The sequence below is a fragment of the Furipterus horrens genome, unplaced genomic scaffold (genome assembly GCF_987537825.1).
Source record: "Furipterus horrens unplaced genomic scaffold, mFurHor1.1.pri manual_scaffold_7, whole genome shotgun sequence".
NCBI lineage: Eukaryota > Metazoa > Chordata > Mammalia > Chiroptera > Furipteridae > Furipterus > Furipterus horrens.
In genome coordinates, this window is record NW_028327177.1 from 47,867,787 (window position 1) to 47,884,540 (window position 16,754).

Sequence of the window (16,754 nt, forward strand, 5' to 3'; positions counted from 1 at the left end):
GAGAGGGCAAAAATTACGAAAAGATACTGATAGTGATTCCTTTAAAATTAGCAATCTGAAACAATATTATTTACTATGAATTGCGTCTAAAGATATTTCCAAACTAATTAAATATATTTGCATTTATAAAAAAAAAAACTTTCTTTACAAAAACAAGGAACAGACAGGACTGCCCCTCATGATACAGTGTGCTTACCCCCCCCCCGCACCCCCAGAGAATGGCAGTTTCCCCTCTTGCTTGTGTTCCTGAATGACTGTGTGGAGCAGACTACCTACCCACCCAGGGCTGTCCCATGAAAGAGAAATCACAAGGAGATTTTAGGAGCCCCTTGCTACAGCAGTTTAGCCTTCATCCTAACTAGTACAACATAAGAGATTAGAAAAGAAGAAAATAAAATAAATTAGAAGAACGTAAAAATCGATAAAATATGTTAAAGGTGAATTCAGTGAGTAAAACTTAGAAAAATTAATGCTGTGCCACAATAAAAAACTCAATTAGGTAGATAAACCCTTGGTGACCCTTGCTAATTAAAAAAAGAGATAGATAAAAGAGTAAAAGAATTATGAGACTACTATGTCTAAATCTATTGAAATTATTTTGAAAATGTAGAGAAAATGGATGGCTTCCTAACAAAATATTAATTACCAAGACTCAAGCAGTAGGAAATGGGACTAAATCAAATACCATAGAAAAAAAAATGGAAAAGTGATTAAAATTCTATTATTTGCCAAAAGACCAGCACTCCACGGATAAAAATCAGCTGAATTCCATCTAAACTTACAAGAGCATGCATTCATTTACTGAGTGCTTACCACCTGCCAGGCAAAATCATGGCCAGAGTGAAAAAGCAATGAACAGAACATAGACACCAACCATATGGAGATTACATTTTACTGGATGGAGACAGATAATAAGTACACAAATAAATATATGATGCATATCATGATGATAAATGCTGTGGAGGAAAGCAAAATGGGGTGTGAGAGACAGTGAATACTCCTAATGATAGTTAATTTCCCTAATGGCACATTTTTGTTTGTGATTATTTGTAATCTGCATATCCTCTAAGGAGAAATACCTCTTCTCTTTTGGCTATTTTTAAATTGGTTGGATTTTTTAACTGCTGAGTTTTGGGAGTTCTTGATATATGCCAGATACTAGTCCTTTGTAGAATGTGTGGTTTGCAGAGGTTTTCTCCCACCCTGTGGCTTGTATTTTCATCCTCCTGGCAGGGTCGTTTGCGAAGAAAAAGTTTTGAATTTTTATGAAGTCCAATTTAACAGTGTTTCCCTTTATGGATCATGCTTTTGGTATTCAGTCAAAGAATTTTTGGCATAACTTTAGATCTTAAGGATTTGTCATATGTCTTTCCCTAAAAATCTTCCAGCTTTATGTTTTAAATTCAAGTCCTTGATGCATTTTGGGTTAATTTTTATATAAACTGTGAGACTTAGGAAAAGGGTGTTGTTCTGTTTGTTTGGTGTGGGATTTTGCCTGTAGGTGTTCAGTTGCTCCAACAATCATTTATTGAAAATGTTATCTTTCCTCTTTTGAGCAGATTTTAAATATTTGTCAAAAATTAGTTTGGTATATCTTTGTGGATCTATTTCTGCATTCTCTATCCTCCACCAATACTTCAGTCTTGATTACTATAGCTATATAATCAGTCTTAAAATGGAGTAGACAGGTTCCTCCCATTTCATTCTTCTTTTTAAAAATTGCTTTAGCTCTTCTGGTTCCTTTGCATTTCCATATAAATTTTAAAACATTTTTTATACCTACAAAAAGATCTTTCTGAGAATTTGATAGAAATTGTGTTAAACCTGAATATCAATTTGGGGAGAATTGACATCTTTACAATATTATCTTCTAATCAATGAACATAGTATGTCTTTCCATTTATTTAGATCCTCTTTCATTGCTTTAATCAATGTTTTGTAGTTTTCAAAATACAAGTTCTGTTGCTGTTTTGTTAGATTTACATGTCTTTTCCTTTCTTTCGTTCTCTCTCTCTCTCTCTCTCTCTCTCTCTCTCTCTCTTTCTCCCCCCTCCCTCCCTCTTTCTTTCTCTCTCTCTTTCCTTCATTTTTTCTCTCCCCTCCCTCCTTTCTTTCCTTCCTTACTTCCTTCCTTCTCCCTCTCTCTCTTTCTTCTTTTGAGTGATTGTAAATGGGATTCTATTTTTAGTTTGGATGTGCATGTGTTCATTGATGGTATATAAAAATACAAGTGATTTTTGTATGTTCATCTTGTATCCTGTGGCCTTGCTGAATTCACTTATTAGTTCTGGGTATATTTTATTTTACTGTAGATTTGGAGATATTTTCTCATAGAGAATAAGAATGTCATCAGCAAATAGGAATAGTTTTATCTCCTCCTTTCTGTTGTCTATGACTTTTCCTTTTCTTTTCTTACCTTATTACACTGGCTAGAACTTGCAGAACTATGTTGAATAAAAGTGGTGAGAGCAGACATCCTTGCCTGATTCCCAATCTTAGGGGAAATACCTTCAGCCTTTCAGCATTAAGAATAGCATTAAACCCTGGCTGCTGTGGCTCTGTGGATTGGGCATTGGCCTGCGAGCCAAATGTCGCTGGTTCAATTCCCAGTCAGGGCACATGACTAGGTTGCACGTCAGGTCCCCAGTTGGGGGCGCGAGTGAGAGGCAAACACACAGTGATGTTTCTCTCCCTCTCTCCTTTCCCCTCTCTCTAAAAATAATAAAATAAATGCACAAACAAAAAGAAGAGCATTAAGTATAGATTTTTAGAAATACCCTTTATTAAGTCGAGGAAGTTACCCCTCTATTTTTAGTTCATAAAGAGTTTTATCATGGATGAGTGTTGAATCTTTAAAACATTTTGTTCTGAATTAGTCGATATGCTGATGTAACTTCTTATTCATCCTGTTAATATGGTGGATTACATTAATTTTCAGATACTGACTAGCTTTGCATTTCTTGAATAAACATCACTTGTACAATTTTCATGTTTTGTTGAATTCTATTTATTAATATTTTGTCAATGATTTTTGCATCAGTGTTCATAAGGGATATTGGTCTGTAGTTTGCTTTCATGTACTCTCTTTGGTTTTGGTATCAAAGTGATACTTAACTTCATTAAATGAATTGCAAAGTATTCCCTCCTCTTCTATTTTCTGGAATAAATTATGTAGAATTGTTTCTAATGTTTCTTTAAAACTTTGGAAGAATCTCCAGGCCTCAAGATTTCTTTTAGGAGAGTTTTGAAAATAAGAATTCAATTTTCTTAGTAATTATAAAATAATACAAATTATGCATTTCATATTGGGTGAATTTGAATAGTTTCTGCTTTTTGAGGAATTGGTCTATTTCATCTAATTTGGCAAACATGTAAAAGAGAGTTGTTTGTAGTATCTCTTATTATCTTTTTATGTTTGCAGGGTCTGTAGTAATATTACTTGTTTCAATCTTGATATTGGTAATTTGTCTTCCCTTTTATATGTCAGTCTTGCTAGAGGTTTGTCAATTTTATTGATCTTTTCTTTTTTATTATCTTTTAATTTTTTGTTATTCTATTACAGTTGTCCCAATTTTCCCCCTTTGCCTTCCTCCACCCAGCCCATCCCCACTCCCAGTCAGTCCCTATAGTTATCCATGTCCATGGGTCATTCATGCGTGTTCTTTGACTAGTCCCTTCCCCTTTGTTGACCTTTTCAAAGAACTAGATTTTGTTTCAATGTTTTTTCCCTACTGCTTTTCTAATATAATTTCATTGTTTTCCAAGCTCTATATTTTCTCCCTTAAGCTTCTTTTGGTTTTATTTTGCTCTTCTTTTTCTAAATCCTTGAGGTGGGAATGTAAACTATTCATCAGAGGTGTTTTTCTTTGCTAATGTGAGTATTTTGTGTTATAAGTTTCCTTTTTAAACACTGCTTTAGCTGTGTCCCATAAATTTTGATATGCTACATTCATATCAGTTCAGTGTTGTTTTTTAAACTTCCTTTGAGATTTCCTCTTTGACAGATGGATTATTTTTAAATATATGTTATTGATTATGCTATTACACTTGTCCCAGTTTTTCTCCCTTTGCCCCCTCCACCTGATATCCTCCATTCCCTCTGGCAGTCTCCCCTACCATTATTCATGTACTTGGGTCATGCATATAAGTTCTTTGGCTACTCCATTTCCTATGCTGTACTTTACATCCCCCTGTCTATTCTGTACCTACCCATTTGTACTTCTTTTTTTTTAATTAATTAATTAATTAATTATTTATTTATTTTATTTTTAGAGAGAGGGGAAAGGTGAAAGAGAGGGAGAGAAACATCACTGTGTGGTTGCCTCTCACTTGTGGCCCTGACTGGGGACCTTACGTGCAACCTAGTCACGTGCCCTGACTGGGAATCGAACCAGCGACACTTGGCTCGCAGGTCGACGCTCAATCCACTGAGCCACAGCAGCCAGGGCGCCCATTTGTACTTCTTAATCCCTGTACCTTCTCCCCCATTCTCCCCCTTCCCTCTCCCAACTGATAACCCTCCAGATGATCTCCGTATCTATGATTCTGTTTCTGTTCTACTTGTTTGCTTAGTTTGTTTTTTAGATTCAGTTGTTGATATTTGTGAACTTATTGCCATTTTAATGATCATAGCTTTGATCTTCTTTTTCTTAAATAAGTTCCTTTAACATTTCATGTATTAATGGCTTGATGATGATGAATTCCTTGTTTGAGACGTACTTTATCTGCCCTCCCATTCTAAGTGATAGCTTTGCTGGGTAGAGTAATCTTGGTTGTAGGTTCTTTCTTTTCATCACTTTGAATACTTCTTGCCAGTCCCTTCTTGCCTGCAAAGTTTCTTTTGAGAAATCAGCTGATAATCTTATGGGAACTCCTTTGTAGGTAAGTATCTGCTTTTCTCTTGCTACTTTTAAGATTCTCTATCTTTAAATTTTGGCATTTTAATTACAATGTGTGTTGGTGTGGTCCTCTTTGGGTATAGCTTGTTTGGGACTCTGTGCTTCCTGGGCTTCTATGTTTATTTCCTTCATCGAATTAAGGAAGTTTTCTTTCATTATTTTTTTTTTCAAATAAGTTTTCAATTTCTTGCTCTTCTTCTCCTTCCAGCACTCCTGTGATTAGAATGTTGGTATGTTTGAAGTTGTCCCTGAGGCTTCTTAGTTTATCCTTGGTTTTTCTTGGATTCTTTTTTTCTTCTTACTGTTCTGATTGAATATCTTTTTCCTCCTTATGTTCCAAATCGCTGATTTGATTCTCGGCTTCACTCACTCCACTGTTGTTTTCCTGTAAGTTTTTTTTTATTTCACTTAGTGTAACCTTTATTTCTGCCTGAGTCTTTTCTTATGCTGTTGCCATACTCAGTGAGTTCTCTGAACATCCTGCTAACCAGTTTTGAACTCTGCATCTGATTGTTGCCTATCTCCATTTCGTTTGGTTCTTTTTCTGGAGTTTTGTTCTCTTCTTTCATTTGGGCCATATTTCTTTGTCTCCTCATTTTGGATGCCTCTCTGTGTTTGATTCTATGTATTAGGTAGAGCTGCTCTGACTCCCTGTCTTAGTAGCATAACCTGTTGTAAAAGGCACACCGGTAAGCAGGATGGGGTAGAGCCTTAGGTAACGCCATGTCGGGGCAACCTGTGTGAACCAGGTTGATGGAGTCTCCGATATGGTGTTGCCACTCTGTGGCTCTGTGGGGGGGAGGGTTCAGAAAGGGGACAATGCTGCTGCCTGGCCTCTGGAGTTTTGTTCGGGAAGAAGCTGTTGCCCCGCACCTGCCCTCATGCCAGACACTTCAGTTTCTCCCTATATGCCACTAATGCCCTTCCAGCTGCTTCCCCAGTGCTGAAGCTCAGAGGGAGTGAGTCTGCATAAATCCTGAGTCCATAGCAGGACCTTTAAGAGGACTCTCCCAAGTTTCTTCTTCTACCCCAATCTCCACTGGCTGTTACAGTCAGAAGTTATGGGGACTTCTTTTCCTGGCACTGGAACCCTGGCTGCGTCATCTGGTGTGGGGCTGGGATCCCTCGCTCCGAGGTATCCCTCCTGATTTTTATCCACCACGTGGGAGCTATGACTGCCCATGAGGTGTTTCCATGTCTCCAAACCTCTGTGCCTCTCCCTGCATCTTCGCGACTCCCCCCTTCCCACCTGTCTGGATGAATGTGACTTCTTTAATTCCTTGGTTGTCAGACTTCCATACAACTTGATTGCATGAGTATGCAATCAGTAAGCTCCAGAGTGCAGAAAGCCTGCAGAAAAAAATGGCCCACATGCTTCAACAGAGAAACTGTTCTTCAAAAAACAGAGATGGAGAGGAAGTCTGTAGATTAAAGGCCTTAAAAATAAATACCAGGGTAAAAATAATGTATGATAATAACCATAGTATATAGGGGTGGACACATGGATAATAAAATCATTTTAAAAAACACAGGGAAGTGGTTACTATAAAAGTCAGGATAGGGGTTACTTTTGGTGAGAGAGGGCTCTGTTCAGATACATGGAGGGGTTACTGGGGTGGCTGGCAAAGTTTTATTTATTAACTTGTGGTTTTATTCTTGACTTGGATGATGGTTACAAGCAGTGGTTTGCTGTTATTTAGCAACTGGCTCTCTAGGGGGAAAAGAAAGTCCTGACTTATAGCATTTCCTGATTTCCATCATGTAAATACTACCACCATGGCCAATTTCAAGCTACCAACATGATGTCATTGCATGTGAGGTTGGGAAGAGACTGAACAAACAATTCTTAGGAGACTGTGTGAACCAGCTCCAGCACAACACTGGAAGGGTGTGTTCCTTATAATAATTCACTAAACTGTATATTTATGTTTGTAATATTTTAAAGTTAAAAAGATAAAAAATAAATTTAAAAAATGAATAGCACTGGATAAATGGCTGATTCTGGATGGGAGCAAGAAATATATAAAATGAGCCTAAAACATCTTAGTGTCGAAAATAAGGAAGTGCTCAAAAATAGCAATTAAAAACTCCCATAATGCCAGTGCTGTGTCAAAGGAACACAGTAGCCAATTGAAAGTTTCCAATGGCCAAATTGGAACAATTTGAGCAACAAGATAAAGTAGTATTGGATTATAAAGTAAATATCCATGACTGCATACTTATATAAATGATTGAATATATAAATAAATGAGGGAGAATAGACACATCTTTGTGCAGAATAACCCAAATATTTTATATAAAAAGCGACATAACTCCCTGCCCCTTAAGTATGGGCTGCACATACTGACTCCTTTCCAAAAGGATACAGTATAGAAAAAGGGGTAAAAATAGTGGCTTTACTGCAGAAAACATTGACAAACACTACCTCAGCCAGATAATCAAGGTCAATGTCAAGAGGACTAAATCATGCTGATATTGTGCACCCTTGATATGGTGATGAAAATGGAACTTTACTTCTGTGGTCTTCCTTCCAAAAACCTATAACCACAGTCTAATCGTGAGAAAAACATCAGACAAACCCCAAATGAGGACAGTCCATAAAATACTTGACAGATACTCCTCAAAATTGTCAAGGTCATCAAAAACAAGAAGAATCTGAAAAAATGCCAAAGGCAAGAGGAGCCTAAGGAGACATGACAACTAAATGTAATGTATTCCGAATGGAATAATGGAACAGGTAAAAGAGATCACATGAAAACTAAGGACAGCTGAGTAAAGTAAGGACTATTGTTAATAATGTACCAATATTGGTCATTAACTGCCCTGGCTGGTTTAGCTCAGTGGATTGAGCGTCGGCCTGCGAGCTAAGTGTCGCTGGTTCGATCTTCCAGTCAGGGTACATCAGAGAAGGAAAACTCTGACTCCAAAAAACCTCCGCTGCCTTGCGGCATACCTCTTCAGGGGAAAGGCTAAGGGAGTAAACCCCGACAGAAAATCCGGAGCCGGAGTCCCTAAGGCGGTTTGACGTTGTCAACACCGGCAACTCCTGCGGCGCACCTGAAGCCAAGCTGTATTGACTCCGTCTTTCCCTTGGACCCTTCAGCTGCGAAGAGAGGGGGGGTCTACTGCATGGGCAACAGCAGACCCTCCATATTACCCTGCCCAGGCTCTGTAGCTTCAGCGTCATCGCAAGATGTCGATTCAACACGGGAGGAGACAGATACCGTGTCACTCCCGAGTCGGACTGCACAACCATTCTCGGTGGTGCAGATAGACTCTTAAGAAGCTACACCATCGTCTCTCAAGACGGACGGCTGCCGACGACGATTGGTCATTAATTGTGACAAATGTGCCGTGCTAATATAAGCTGTTATTAATAGGGGAATCTGGGTGTGGGTTATATGGGAAATCTCTGTACTATCTTATAATTTTTCTGTAAATCTAAAAGTGTTCTAAAATAACAAGTCTATGAAAACTCTGTTTATTCCATATAACTTCCTTGTGAAAAACACACAAACTCTTGTCACCTAAAACTTATGATCTTGAACCTCAAATGGGCCCTTGCTGCTGCTTGGCAATCTGACTACCTCATCCTAATAAATTTTCTTTTCCATTCTCCAGGCCACATCTCCTGTCTCTGCACATCTACACCTGTCTCCCCAGTCCCAGCTGATGGGCTTGCTTCTCATTTTACCAAGAAGATAAAAGCAAACAGAAGAGAATAGTCACCTCTTTGACCACCAACTCTATGTATCTACCTGCATCTGCACTCTGTCTTCCTTCCTGTTAAAATAAATGAACTATCCACACACCTGTCTGAGATCAGCTACTTCATTTCTGCACTGGATTCCACTCTCCTCCTCAATCATTACTTTTTTTACTTTTGTAAGATCATTACTATCAACATGCAGACATATTGTAATATCTTGATCCCATATTCCCCTCTAGTTTTCCCATTTTTCTTTTCCTCTTTACAGCAAAATGCCCTAAAAGAGTTGTCTATACTCACTATCACCATTGTTTAAAATATAGTGTATTAATAGAAAAGTTGAGGTAATGTAAGACCATTGGATCAGAAAGTGACTGCCACTGAAAAGACAATTTGTTCATCACAATCCCCAAGAGGTGGGAGGAATGCCACACCATTTTGTGGGCCACACTGGGGAAGCACTGGGCTCAGTAAGAAGGTAGAAGGAGAGGGAACAACCATGAGCAAGGACCTGTGGTTTCCATAGGAAGGAACAGGTAAGGCAGGGTAAACAGGCTGAGACTGACTAGTCTAAATCATTTCAGCAGGCTCAGGGTGCAGGAGCTATCTGCAGTTGTCTGGTCTCTGGCCCTGGGAGATTAGGGCAGGTGGGTAGTGGCTTAGAGTATAAGAGTTGGGGGACAGGCTATGCATCAATTGGTTTATATTTGCTCAAGAGCAAGTTACTTACTATCTCTAGGAACTTGCTGTCCTGGGAAAGGCAGACTCTCCAGAGACAGCAAGGCCCCAGATGTCAAAGCATCAAAATACAGAAAATAAAAGATATGGTTAATACACCCATTTTGTCACCTGTTTTGAACACGCAAATCAGGCTTTATTTCTTTCCACAACTGGATTCTATATTATTCTTGTAAGAACACTTTCCTCTTCCTGGTTCTCTTTTTACCTCAGTGGCCACTCTCAACTTTCTTTTGTGGATCCTCCTGGTCAGCCAACCTCTCAAGGTTAAAATACCCCTAGGCCTAGTGCCCTTCTCCTTTCTGTCTTCACCAGCAGCTCCTAAAGTGATCACACGGACCCCCTGTGGTCTGTGAGAGTGCCTTTCAGGAACTCCATGATTTCAGATTGTCTTTCCCTTTTCACTCCATTGGTATTTGCACTCATGGTGCAAAAGCAAAGGGAGGGAAAACTGCTGGTGCCTTAGCGCCCAAAAGGCAGTAGCAGCAAATGGTACTAGCAGTCATTGTTTTCTTCGTTCCCTCACACCTACATGAAGAGGAAAAAGAGGCAGCTTCATTTATAAATGCCTTTGATAAAGTACTAAAAAAGTTTTACTTTTATGAAAATTCAACCCGTGACTACATACCATTTTAATATTCTATGTGATTTAATAGAATGCATGCTTAAGGCACTTCTGCTCTACACCAGTACAAAATTGTTGTCCTGAGGAAAGGCACACATGCAATTGTTAAAGTTGCAAGCTGAACCAGCCTCTTTTTTCACGAAACACAATTTTACTAGAAAACACAATCTTTGGTTATTCAGAATTGGGTATGTGCCAGACATTTTCTCAAAAATAGAATGAAGTGAGACTATCATTTCTAGAAAAACAACAGACATTTTTACTCATCATAATTTTGTTTTCAAGAGAAAGTTAAAATTTGGGAAAATTTTTATCCACCACTTTGATTTAGTGGTTTCCTGATACTTTTAGGATAAGATAGTGGTGATATTAATGAATGTAATTTTTTGGTACCGTATAAGGAAATGTGTCAACATTTGGAGGTTTGCAAAACTCAGTGAACTAATATTTTTCAAATGACCAGTGTTACAAAGTCATGTCTACGTAAAAGATTCATTCAAAGTTCAAGAGAGACCAGTGGATTTTAACGTAATAGAGTACAAAAAATACATTGATATAGTTTCAAATTTCACATGGCAGCTAACATTTAAGAAACTACCACTTACCAAGTTTGGGTACAGTATCAAAGCAAAATATCCATGAATATTTGAGAACACTAATAAAAATGCAACTGTGCATATATCTGTGAGACTATTGTCCTTCATGTATTTCAACCAGAACAACATACCACACCAAATGGAATGCAGAAACAAGTATGAAAGTCTGGTTTTCTTATAAGCCAGAACTTAAATTTATTTGCAAAAATGTAAAATAATGCCACTCCTTTCACAATTTTTGGCTTTGCAAAATCGTTATTTCTTATCAAAATATGTTAACATGTAATGTATTTATGACTTTTAAAGTAAGTACATATTTATAAATGTTCCAATTTTCATTTTAAATAGGGCAAATATCAATAGATATACAGTAGTCCCTCTCTGTATCACAGTTCACTTATCACAGCCTCGCTATATCGCCGGATTTTTAAAAATATTATATTTAATTATTGCATATATTTTTCTCTATTGTGGGATTTTGTGGTACTGTATACGTATTTATATGCATAGTATTTATGATTTTAATGATTTTTGCCTCAAAATTTTCAAAAACTATATAAATATATAATAAATGATTCTAACATTAAAAGAATATTAAATCAAAATAAAATACTGCACACTGTTGATAGTATATATATTTTTTTTACATATGAACACATACATTACACTGAAAACAAGATGTACGCTCGAGCTTGTTTGCCTATGTGAGATTGTACATGGCACACGACTGGCTGACTGATCAAAGGTGACCAACCAGAGCACTGTCTTGTACATCCTGGGCACTGATTGGCTCAGTAACTGTAGCATCGGCCTGTCTGCTATCCCACACTGTGCACATACATTCAGCATCTCATCTTGTTCCCTTCACTCCTACCTCCGATTGCTGTGCATAGTTTTGCTCTGCAGTGTTGTGTTTTATGAAATTTTCCTTAAAGACTGGATTTATTGCAAGCCCTATGATGCCACCCAAACGTTCTGCATCTTCTAAGGATTCTGGCAGTGAATCCAAGCGCCAGAGGAAGATGATTACCATAAAAGAGAAGGTGGAACTTCTCAACATGTTGAAGGAAGGGAGAAGCTATGTGTCTGTTGGCCACCGTTACGGGATCAACGAGTCTATGGTTCGCTATATAAAGAAGGACGAGAAGAATATCAGGTCTACGGCATCAGTGACTTTCAACAAAACAGCAAAGAGGGTGGTTACCTCCCACAATAAGATCATTGTGAGGATGGAGTCTGCATTAGCTGTGTGGATAAATGATTGCAAAAAAAAAAGTATCTCGCTGGATACAAACACCATCCAGACAAAGGCCAAGCAACTGTGTGATCGTTTAGCAGCAAAAAGGGATGATCACAACGGTGATGAGAATGAAGAAGAGGATGACGATGACGATGCTGAAGCAGGACCTTCAAGTGCTTCTCCAAGCAGACCAACCCCATTCAGTGCCAGCAAGGGCTGGTTTGACAAATTTCAGAAATGCTTTGGACTCAAGAGCATTCCTCTGCACAGAGAGGCTGCCTCTGCGAATAAAGCTGGAGCCGAGGAGTACGTGAACAACTCGTTCAAAGACATCATTGAGGAAGGAGGCTATAAGCCTGAACAAGTTTTCAACATGGATGAAACAGGCTTATTCTGGAAATGGATGCCGTCTCACACTTTCATTATGAAAGAAGAAGAAAAGCCCCTGGTTTCATGGCCCAAAAAGATAGGGTAACTTTAATCATGTGTGGGAATGCTGTGGGCTTTATGATAAAGCCAGGGCTTATTTATAAGTCCAAGAACCCAAGGGCCCTAAAAAAACAAAAATAAGAATGTGTTGCCTGTGTACTGGATGCACACCCTAAGGCTTGGATCACAAAAATCCTCACGACTGATTGGTTTCATCAATGTTTTATCCCGGAAGTTAAGGTTTATCTGGCAGAGAAAGGCCTTGATTTCAAAGTGCTTCTGATAATGGGCAGCGCTGGAGGCCATGCTGTTGACCTGACGTGTAATGGCATCCAGATAGACTTCTTGCCACTGAACACCACATGGCTCATTCAGCCAATGGACCAAGGCATTATTTGCACATTTAAGGCGCTCTACACCTGAAATGCCCTGCAAAACCTTGTTGAAGCTATGGACTTGGATGAAGACTTCTCGCTAAAGGCGTACTGGCGTGAGTACACAATTGCATCGTGTCTCCAAAATATTCAAGAAGCCATAAAAGAGATGAAGAGTGAGACTTTGAATGCCAGCTGGAAAAAATTGTGGCCAGAAGTGGTCCATGATTACAAGGGATTCTCTCCTGATGAAATCCATCACTTTGCGGTGGATAAGGCCGTGAAGCTGGCAAAAATACTGGGAGGAGAGGGCTTCAGTGACATGACTACTGAAGACATAAATACCCTGATCGATGTGCACTCTCAACCGTTGACGGGCGAAGACCTGGAGGAGCTGACTAAGTCAGCCAGTGAAGAAGAGGATGAGAAACAAGATGAACAACGGGTTGAAGAAGAGGAGGAGGTTGGCCTAACACTTGATCGTCTTGCAACCATGGTCAGAATGGCCAAAGAACTTCAACAAATGGTTGAAGAATGGGACCCCCATATGGTTCGTTTGTTGCAGTTTGCAAATTCAACCGACAGTGCCATGTCAATTTACAAAAACATTCTCAATCAGAAGAAGAAGCAGTGCCAGCAACTCCCCATAACTATGTTCATCACTCGAATGAAGAGGTCGGTTACACCTACGCCTTTAGCAGAAGTAGAAGTTACAGACGAGGCTGAAGATACTACTGCACCAACTGAAGAAGCGCCTGATGAAGTGGTGCCATTAGAAGAGCTGTAATGCTCTTCTTTGCTATGCAGTACATTCATCTCATCTTCATCACCTTCATCGTCATCAGTACTGCACAGCTAATTCATCATCTTCATCATTCAAGTTGTAGCCATATAAAATTTTGTAGTACTGTATATGTATGTTGTTAAAACTACGTAGGTTTAAGAGTGTAGAATATGTTTAAGAACATAAGTAGTGTTTATAAAAGTGTGGAAAATGTTAAGGGAATGGGAAAGATTAATAAGGAACTGGGAACGGTTTATAAGTGTGTGGGAAGGGTTTATAAAGCCTTAAAATATGTATAAATACTAAAATAAATATAAGGTTCCTATTTCGTGGATTTTCACCTATTGTGGGGCGGGGTCTAGAACATAATACCCATGATAAGTGAGGAAATACTGTAACCCACATAAATCAAAGCTCTTTGAGTGTGCTTATTTGCTTTTAGGAATGTAAAGAGATCCTGAGCCCCAAAACTTGGAGAACTGCTGATCTCACTTCCACAAATCCCCTGAGAACCAGGAGATGGTACACCAGAGTCTGCCACAATGTATCATAACAAAGGCAAAAGAATTCTCTTCAAATTAGGATGAGAAAACTTACTTCTCAGGATGATGTCATCAAAGAAATGTGCTATGTACACATCCAAGCTCTTGACCTTAAACAGACAAGCCGGATATTTCTCCAGGAAAAAGAAAAAGGTTTATTTGGGAACAAGAAAGAATGGCAATCTGGGACAGGCTGCTTTCCTTCTCTGGGGCAAGCAGTTTATGGTCTCCTGGCTGGGAAAGACCTACCCCATTTGCCTCCTGAAACTTCATTCCAAGAGTTTCCCCAGAGTCTGTCATGGATATGATCGGCACACCCCCTACCCCCACCCTGCCCGCGCGCTTTGCAGGAAGACCTTCCACTCAGGGGTTAATCTTGATTTCTAATAGTCTCTAACTTTACTTAATAATTTCAAATTCCTTAAAATGGCTTAAAAGGTGCTGCATAATCGTATCTCTACCTCTTCTCCAATCTCAATTCTGAAAACTTTCCCGGGTGCTCAGGATTTTCTCCAGCATAATATAATACTTCATTCAGTTCCTGGAGCCAACATATTCTTTCTCTTTTATGAGTCTTCACAAATGCCATTTCTTCAGCCCCCAAAACTCAGACCACTCCTCCCTATTTACGGTCAGGTTTTGTGGTTAAATGTCATGTCTTCTGGGATGCCTTCTCAGACACCTTGTCTATGCCCAGCTTCCCTGCTGTGTGTTCCACACCCCCATCCTTGCCTTTGACACTATGAGCACAGACCTGAAAGACAACTACTGTGGGTCATGCTTTAAAAGTCACCTAAAGGCACCCATACCCATTCCCAACTCTCAAGCCTGCCTCTACTCCAGGAGGTGGAAAAAGCCAGGAAGGGACCTATTTTTGGCTTGAGGCCTGGGGCCAGGTGGGGGGGGGGCGTATTTCTTTTTGCAGCTACCCTTGCAGCTAATGGCAGTCAGTGACCCAGTTGTGGCAAATGAGAGGAGCATAAGGATCGATTGCTGGGCTACTTCTGGGAAAGCTCCTGCCTTCCCAGTAAAGCAGACGGGCATGGCTTGCCCTTGCAGCGCCCTCCAACTCCAAGCCCCTGCCCTGGTTGTAGATTTGATTCCTGATGCTTCAGAGACATCTCCTGACCATGAGGTGGCACATTAACACGATATTAAAGTCCTCCAGGAGCTCTGACTGCCTCCTCTATTTCCAGTTATGTGAAATAATTGCCTTAATTACTTATGTTAATTAGCTCTCTGTTGCTTGCAATAGAAAGAATTCCATGCTGATACATGACCTCACACATCTGGGAACCAGTAGGTAATGAACCTCTAAGGACAGGAATTCTAATATGCGAGCTGCACAATTCTGATGGGGTGAACGTGATTTCTCTTGTCTCCTTCATCTTCTCAGTTCAGAACGGCTCCTAACAAGCCCCTCGAAGGTGATAGATATCCATGTGGATAATAAGGACTTATTATAGACTCAGGGGGACTAAATTTGAGATTTGCACGGTCCTCTCCCCATTTTACCCCCAAAGATCTAAGAGGCCACTATTCTGAGCAGAGGTGGCCCTCAAGAGTGTGTGCTGCTGTTTGTAGTGCCACAGCCTTCATGTGAAGAATCTGAGTGATGCTCTGAGTAGTTTAAAAATTGGGGAATAATTCTTTGTAATCCTTTTATAATTGCTACTGAATCATAAATTAATAGAACTAAGGACCAGTTGGTGACGGTGGCATTTTTTTTCAGGTCAGTCAGTGGAGTAGCCCTTAAACTCCATGCATCTTATAGATGTTTCACAGAATCAGTGTTTCTCTGGGGACAATTGTGTACCTGCTCCACCCTTCCGCAGGGATCAAGCTCCTCAGGCTTTGTGCTTCTTGTGCCAAACCAACAACTGTAGATAATGAATAGCCCCAATTACTTTTCCATTAACTGTTGGAATTTGGCAGTTGCCCCAGAAATATTTCAGGAGGTTCATTCAAAACTTAAAACCATGGGTGACACATGAAAGCAGCTCTAGCTTTGCCCCCCTCAGCCCTGTGTACTGTATATGCTAATACCTACCAATTAAGTCCAGTATTGAGAATTAACAAATAGGTGCAATGGAGTAATATAAAAGTCCCTACTCTGAGTGCAAGAGTCTATGCACATTTATCATTGTCGTGATTCCTTCTTCATCACTATAGCGCAGGGCGAGGGGGCTTAATAAGGTTCCTAAGTTCTACATGTCATATCATTAGTTGATCACTCTTTAATAAGATTTCATGAGTCCTAGATTTAATATGCTTTTCTAGACCTCTCAAAAATTCTGCAGAAATTCAATTAAAACAATTGTTGAGCAACATGGAGAAAACATAGGTTCTATTCGTGAGGGAGAAGGCAGTTCTCCCGGATTAAGAATTTCATTTGCAGTCTCCTACTCCTCCAAACCAGAGATTTTCTCAAATTGAAACTCTTGGATTTGAGCTTCTGCTCAGCCTCTTACTTCCCATAGGCATGAGCTTTCAGAACAGGAACACACCTGATGGCCGGATACTTGACACCTGCCTGCTGGCCACATTATCGAGCTACCACTATTAAAATGTTGAAAATTGTTCCAGTTGTTGCCGGCACTGTTAAAATGTCTCCCCAGCTGGAAGAGCAATTGTGGCATTATCTCCTTACTGATCCATATTAGCCCTTTGGGAAATTTCAATCTAATCACAATCTAGCAGTTAAGCCACTGCGACCCAGAACTTCCAGTCTCGGCAAGGAGAGATATTGAGATGCTCCCAAAAACTGAACGCTGGTCTCTTAAGAATACCCTCTATAACCACTGAATTTAAAACTTTCT

At 39.6% G+C, this 16,754-nt stretch overlaps 1 long non-coding RNA gene across 1 annotated transcript in view; it reads left to right on the forward strand.

Moving 5' to 3' along the window:
- The window catches only part of LOC150004404 (uncharacterized), a 94,525-nt gene extending 85,838 nt beyond the window's left edge, over positions 1–8,687 (forward strand). The window contains exon 4 of the long non-coding RNA XR_016512292.1: positions 8,520–8,687. This is a non-coding gene — a long non-coding RNA (uncharacterized LOC150004404). The remainder of the gene's footprint in view (positions 1–8,519) is intronic.
- Positions 8,688–16,754: the final 8,067 nt, after the last annotated feature.